This window comes from Myotis lucifugus, unplaced genomic scaffold (genome assembly GCF_000147115.1).
Source record: "Myotis lucifugus unplaced genomic scaffold, Myoluc2.0 scaffold_187, whole genome shotgun sequence".
Taxonomy (NCBI): domain Eukaryota; kingdom Metazoa; phylum Chordata; class Mammalia; order Chiroptera; family Vespertilionidae; genus Myotis; species Myotis lucifugus.
The window spans coordinates 435,931-443,766 of record NW_005871235.1 but is presented as its reverse complement, the minus strand read 5'-3'; the positions used below and the strand labels follow the sequence as shown (position 1 = coordinate 443,766).

At 44.1% G+C, this 7,836-nt stretch overlaps 1 pseudogene; it reads right to left on the bottom strand.

Moving 5' to 3' along the window:
- Positions 1-6,351: 6,351 nt before the first annotated feature.
- On the bottom strand, positions 6,352-7,571 carry LOC102438842 (annotated as a pseudogene).
- Positions 7,572-7,836: the final 265 nt, after the last annotated feature.

Genomic DNA, 7,836 nt, shown 5'->3' with positions numbered 1-7,836 from the left:
CGGCGTGAACCGGTTGATGAATGGCGAGGCGCCCCTGGGCGCGGGAGGGAGGGAGGGAGGGAGGGGGCCGTAGTAGGACTCGGGGGGGTGGGCCAGCTCGGGGGCGGGGGAGGGATGGGAGCCGGCGCAGCTTCCGATCTCTGGATCGGGGGGAATCGCGCCGCCAACCCTGGTTCCTGCGAAAACCACCGAGGGCGGCACAGGTTGCACGGAAGGCATGAAGTTTGCCTCCAACTTCGAATGCAGTCCCTTTAGGGCTGGGACCGTGTCTCAGTGCCGACCCTGCCGGCTTCGACCCTAAGTCATCACCGCAGTCATCGTTGCCAGCGGTGCACCTTGGCCTCCGATCTCCGTCATCGCATCAGCGTTATGTCGCATGACCGCTGTACCCGATGACTCAACACCTCGAACGCCACGGCCCCAGGCTCCGACCAGGGGAATCCTGGCCGCCGGGGGCACTTTGCAGCGGAGAGAAGTGTCACCCCGCCACCCCATGCGATGTTAGCCAGGGAGGGTAGCTCGTGATGCAGATAAAACCCTCTGCTCGCTCTGGTCTTTTGGGGGGGTCACGTCTCCTGCGCTTCGGGTGCTGGCAAGGGGTGCTGGCAACGGCCATTGGCTCTGCTGTGGCATTTAGAAAGTACACGCATCCTTTGTGCTAGGAGGCGTTTTAACAATAAGAATGCTTCGTTTTGTCAAGGCCTGATGTGATTCTCTTGCGTCAAAGCTAAAGCTCTCCTTTGTGTTCGTGCTCAGTCCTGTTGTCCCGCTGTCCTCATCATTTAGGGCCTTGAGAAGAAGGAGAGCCTTATCACCAGTGTCCTGTGCTACACAAGGGCAACTCTGTCATCTGCAATCTGAAAACCCTCTTCTCCTCTGCTTTCTGGAAGGAGTAAACAGGACTTTTACCTGCTTTGGAGAACTCAGTTTTCCACTAACACTGAGGCCTTTTGTTTGCTGTTTTCAGATTGGAGAGGTTTTTACGGGATCAAATTGTGTCTTCGGTGTACTGCAGCCTATTAAGATTTATTAGCACGTATATTTAGAGAATGTGGTTGCATCGTTATTCAACTTTTTAAATAAACATATGCTCTACAAAGTACTTTCAAAAGAAGAATTGGGTTAGGTTTTTACAGGAACAAAAGTCTGCTCATCTTCATTTTAAAGAAATTACTTGCCGATGAATCCATCTAAGTCAAAGAAAGCTAAAGAGTTTGAGAAATATATGTCCCTTTGTAATGAAATTATAAAAGGAGTAAACATTTTAAAATCTTAAGTCCTAAAAAATATAGGAGGATTCAGAAGAGATCCTGGGGTGTTAGGGGCCTTCCTAAGTAGGTCAGAGAACAAAATGACAGATTTTATTTTATAAAATTTAAAACTTCTATATGGCAAAAGACTTTTGGCAAACTTAAAATATTAATGCCCCCCGCGAGAAAATATTGGCAATGTATCATGAGCAGAATTAACATCATAATAAAGAAAAGGCTTGACTGTCATTTATAGCAGTGTAGTTAGAAAACACATACTGTCAGCTACTTTCACTACAAAAGTTGGTCCGCACAGTGATGATAATTGCAATATGAAACTTTTTCATATAATGACTTTTCAAAAAAGGAATTTGGTTGGTGATAACAAGATATAAGTTTAGCAAATGGTAAGCAGAACCAAATCAGTATTAGACAGTTTCCTTGTAGAACTTGTGATACAGGTTGTGAGCCTTGTGATCCACAGACGCTATAATTACCACAGCAGTGCTGACATGAAGTAGCCAGCCAGTTTCACTCCAGCTCTAAAAGCTGGGCTCAAACTCCTAAGTAGATTCATCAGCCTCTGGGGTCAGACTCTCAGATGAGGTACCACCTTGTTCTACTTTGAAAAAGACATAGTCCAAGGATGAAAAACTAGGGAAAGCTACTGAGAGAAAGGATACACTTGAAACAAGGAATGAACATGGTTGCTGACCAGCTCACTAAATTCTCTCAGTAAATAAAATCATGGGCCTGCCACTCCGGCAGCTGCCATTGTGGTGCACTGTTGTAACTAAGGATGTCTGCTTTAATCAGCCCAATAGTTTTAAGCTTCTGATTCTTTAAAAAAAATTTTTTTCTTTATTGATTAAGGTATTACATATGTGTCCTTATCTCCCAATTGCCCCCCCCCCCCACCTCCCCACTCATGCCCTCACCTCCCTGGTGTCTGTGTCCTTTAGTTAGGCTTACCATATGCATGCATACAAGTCCTTTGGTTGATCTCTCCCCCTAAGCTTCTGATTCTTAGAGACCAGTAGTTCATCCCAACATTAGTCAGGAGACTCATGTAGCCGCCAGATCAAAGCACTGTAGATTTGTACTTGAAGCACAGCATCCATATTTATTAACAGAGGATCTCCAGATTGAGCCTGTAGGCTTGCAAATAGTGGTCCACACCTCTGAAAGAAAACATCTTTGAAAGCCAACGCTGCAGAAGAAACCCTAAGATGGATGACTTCTCCCACTAAACAAGATGCCCGGTTGTAAGTTACGTCTCAGCAAAACACTATCCTTGAGTTCACATGGAAGGCAAGACTTTTCCTCCGACTATTCAAAATGCAAAAGCATTATAAGGAAGATCTGTATAGAAGATGAAACGCTGTGGAAGACAACAAACCAGCATATTCTAGTGGTGAAGAGAAATCCTTACAAGGACAGCAGATCTAGTAAATGTTGAATGATTCCAGTTATACCACACATATCAAAGGAATGGAGGATTTCATTCCTTTCACTGCTCAGATTGATTAGGGCTATGAGTAGTCAGGGCTATGAGGAAGTATTTTTAAAGATATTTCTTATTCCTTCTCTGTCATTCCCTACACTCTAAAATCTCAAAGTCATTTAAAGAACTTCTTTGGTTTAAACTTCTAAATTTAACGATAACTCTAAAATAAGCTTTTCTCGCCCCAGCTGGTTTTGCTGAGTGGATAGAGCATCGGTTGGCCTGCAGACTGAAGGGTCCCAGGTTCGATTCCGGTCAAGGGCACATACCCAGGTTGCAGGCTTGTTCCGTAGTAGGGGGTGTGCAGGAGGCAGCCAATCAATGATTCTCTCTCATCATTGATATTTCTATCTTTCCCTCTCCCTTCCTCTCTGAAATGGATAAAAATATATTTTAAAAAATAAAATAAAATAAGCTTTTCTCCTGAGTTCCAGATAAATATATTTTATGGAAAAAGCTCCAACTACCTCATACTCAACATGGCTAAAACTGACCAATAATCTCCCTCCCCTCATGAGACCTGTTCATCTTACGGTTGTCCTGATACCAGTGACTGGCACCTCTGTTCCTCAGATACCCCAGTCGGAAACCTGGCAGTCATGCTAGGCTCTTCTTTTCTTCTATCTGACTGCCACTAATTTATATTGAGTCTATCTACTAAATCTCTCTGGAATTGTCCTCCTCCTTCCACTTTTTACTGTCGGAGTCTTTCTTACTCCATTTGTTCCCTGCCTCCTCCCCTTCCTTCCTTAATTCCTTCAACAATATTTACTAAGTTGTACTGAAATATCTTGATTCTGTTACTTTTAATCTCCTTTTCAACTAATCCATCCTGTATTTTAAAAAATTCAGTGTCTTTAAAAAAATGCCAATCTGGTTTGGTCATTCATCTACTAAATATCCTCCAATGGGCCACCGTTAACTTTTAGAGAAAGTCCAAACCCTGGCAAGACATTTAAGACCCTCCAAATTATGCCTTTGCCTCGGGAGCCTTACCCTCTACTCCACTGTTAACTCTTCTAGTCTTTGAAACCAGTTGTGATTTCCAAAATATATGCCATGCTTTCTCACATCTCCATGGTTTATAATTCCTTTTACCTGGGAAATTCTCTTTCTACTTCCCCTAACACCATAAATTAATTCTCTTATGAAGTTTTCCTGATCTCTCAAACAACATAGGTAACCTATTCCCTGTGCTTCCATGGTTTCACTTTTTATATAACTGTATTGCAGCATTCACTGCATTTGAATAATCATCTTGTCAACTCCACTTGTCTCCCTTATATCCCATAAAGCTTTGCAAGGCAGAGCCTATGTCCTTTTAATTTCCCTGTGCCTACGTAACACAGTACTTGGCACGTAGTAGGTATCTAATGAACAATCAGTGTATTTTGTGCTGATATTCTTCCATGCTTGAATTAAGGATCTCTGGAGGATAGTGCTGGTGTTTGGTAGACAGAAACCCTGAGAAATTGGATCTGGAAGCAGACAGTGAGATTAGAAGGTGAAATCAAGAAAGTGATTAAGATAACAGGATGGCTTATCTTGGATAGTATCACCTGAGAGGACAGATTAGTTAGTTAGTTAGTTTGCTATGTTTGAAAATTTCTTTATGGGACTTTTAATAATTCATGTTTACATTATTGTGTTAGAATAATCTCACCCCCCCCCCCGAAGTGAATAACAAGACAAAAGAATGGACAAATAGTATCAGTGACGCAGAAATAAATTATTGATCCAGTACAGATTCACCCAAAGTGATAGTGACAAGCTGATCTCTTTGGCAGAGCCTTTCACAGAGAATTCTAGACTTTACTTCCCCTCTGCTATCATCCTCCCTTTTGTACACTATAAGCAGACAGAAACCACACTCTGAGAAAAACTTAACATGGCAAACCTAAAGCAAGTTTACTGTAATATTGTTAAATTGTTATATTGAATTAGTGTAAATAGACTTTTAGATTTGTAAAAATGTAAGCTTGAAGACTGGACTAACTTTTTGGAAGTTTAAGGAAAATACTACATTTGTCTTTTAGTTGTACCAAAGAAATGCTAAATAATATTAAAGTTTAATTGAGGAGCATGGCATGTGATCTGTGGACTGGTGGGTAATCTCTAAATACATTGCTGACAGATCAGTGGTTGTGATAGTCATTTAAGAACAGATTTTACAATATTTGTAATAATTTTTCTTCAATTACATCTGACTATTTTTAAAAATATATTTTTACTGATTTCAGAGGAAGGAAGAGGGAGAGAGAGATAAAAGCATCAATGATGAGAGAGAATCATTGACTGGCTGCCTCCTGCACGCCTCTGACTGGGGACCAGGCTTGCAACCTGCCTTGACCAGATATCAAACTGTGATAGGTCTTAATGCAGCATGGCAACTATCTGTGGTAGGTGCATCCTAGCACCTGAAACCACACACAAGTCTTTTTTTATATTCTGGAAATCATTACAAATGGCCCTTAAAAGTGTTAAAAAGAAACAGGCTAAAAATGGAGTTACTTATGGTAAGCTTCACCAATACTTAATACTTATCCTGGCCCTGATCCGCAGCTCAGTGGTTAGAGCATTGGCCTTCAAACTGGAAGGTCTCAGGTTTGATTCTGGTCAGGGCATGTACCTGTGTTGCAGGTTCCCTGCCCTAGTTGGGATGCGTGCAGGAGGCAACTGATAGATGTGGCTCTCTCACATCAATGTTTCTCTCTCCTTTTTTCCCTCTCTCCTCTCCCTTCCACTCTCTCTAAAATCAATAGAAGAAATACCCTCTAGTAACAAATTAAAACTTTTTTTTTACAAATTGAAACAATTTGTTGTTTGATTTTTTAAATCCTCACCAGAAGATATTTTTCCATTGATTTTTAGAGAGAGTGAGAGGAAGAGAGGGAAGATAGAAACATCGATGCCAGAGAAACACATCGATTGGTTGCTTCCTGCATGAGCCCTGACCTGGGTGGAGCCTGCAACCAAGGTATGTGCCCTTGACTGGAATTGAACCTGGGACCCTTCAGTCCACAGGCCGACACTCTATTCACTGAGCCAGACCAGCTAGGGTTCAAATGGAAACTTTTTAATGAAAAAATAAATCTATAATACTTTCAACAATAAAGATAAATTAAAAAAAGAAAAAAAATCATGTACAGCTCTAAAAAATCAAACATTACAGATACATTTAGAAACATTCCCACCTCCATTTGTACCCAGGTCTCACTCCATTAAGAGAACCACTGTCAACAGTTTCTAAAGCCCGAGAAGCTCGACTTTAAGGTCCTTTAACACATAGTTGGGATGGTGAACTCATCCTCTTTCACCCTCTTGGGTTAAGTCCGGCTCTCTCCGAAGAAAAGTTCCAACTGGATGACCCAAGCTTCTCTCGACTCCTTTTATATTCTGAGGGGTGGGTAAATTTTTAAAATTGATCAGATTATCTCCTTTTGGCCACACCTCTCTGTTAATACCAAATCAGGAATGGGCCCCCAACACTCTTGGTTTTAAGTCTATTATACAGATTCAAAAGCAAACACTGTGGGTTCTATGTGTGATTCCTATTTCCCAATTTAATCTTTTTTTCCTTTGTTTTGTTTTTTCCCCCCGAATAAAAAAGGATCCCAAATATCAAGGTAAGGAAGGGGAGAACAAGGGACATACTCCTTGGTGTAAGGAAATAGGAAGGCAGGAGAAGGATAATCCCCAAAGGAGGGGAGGGAGGGGAATGCCATTAAGGCAGCCAGCAAGATAATCCCTGTAAAAAGTTGGAGGAAGTGTATCCACAGCCTCAGATAAAAAGACACAGAGGGGGGCTCTGCACTCTAGTGTTCAAAGGAAGGTAAATGACAGCTTCTCTTCTCTTGGTGCTGTTGCAGCTACTCCATTGCTCACTCTGGGTTACCTTCTTCCTTTTGTAGATAGGAGTGCTGCAGGGCTCGGAAGGCAGAGATTCGCTTGTGTGGGTTAAACGTCAGCATCTCCAGCAGCACCTGTGCTCCAGACTTCTCCATCTCCGGTCTCACCGACTGCACTGGGCAGGGTCCTCTGGGGATGTGTGTGGGGGGTAGGGCGGGGGGGGGGGGAGGGGAGGCTCCTCGGGGTAGAGACACATCTCGGGGGCCAATCTTCCTCTGGAGGCAGCCCAATCAGGTCAAAGATTTTGCCCAATTGGTCAGCCTCAGAGTTTCCGCAGAAGAGAGGCTTTCGAGGAAACATTCTCTGCAAAGTTACAGCCAACGCTCCACAGTCCCCAGGAGTTGCGTATGGAGACTGCAGAAGAACTTCTGGAGCACGGTACCAGAGTGTAGCCACCACAGGTGTAAGTGCCATCTGGTAGCTGTAGATTCTGGCCAGGCCAAAGTCAGCCAGCTTGACTGTCCCACTGCTTGTCACCAGAATATTCTCTGGCTTCAGGTCTCGGTGAACAATGCAATTGGCATGAAGAAAATCCAGGCCTCTTAGAAACTGGCGCATCAGATCCTTGATGGTCTCCACTGGCAAGCCTGGTGGGGGTGCCTTGTCCGTAGGTCTTGGTCCACACGCTCAAACACCAGGGTCACTTTGCTCTCCCGGTCCGTTCGGGCGGTGGCACAGACATCCACCAGCCGGACCACTTCGGGATGCTCAGAAGCCTCCAGCTGCCGCAGTAAGGCCACCTCACGGACTGTGCTGATGGGAAGGCCCCCTCCGGCACCTCCCCCACTGGGGACTCTCACGCTCTTGAGGGCCACAAAGTGGCCACTGTGTGGATCACGGGCCTTGTACACCGTCCCGTAGGCACCAACACCAGTCTCAGCCACTGGCTCATATCAAGGGGTACCCATTCTCTGGTCAGAGAAGACCTTCTCCCCGTGCCGGGAACTGAGGGGGCGGACCGTTATCGGGGCTCAGGAGCCGGTTTCTGGGGCGCCATACACTCCAGCTCTGTCCGGAGCAGCTGGATCTCACGGGCCCGACCATAGACACAGGCGGACCCCTCACCCCCACCCTCACCATGTGACCAGCTGCCAAAGAGGCCTAATCTTTTTTTTAAGCTTTCAATCTTGTCAACATTTTGTCCCTGATAAAAAGTAATTAAATCAAGAGTGT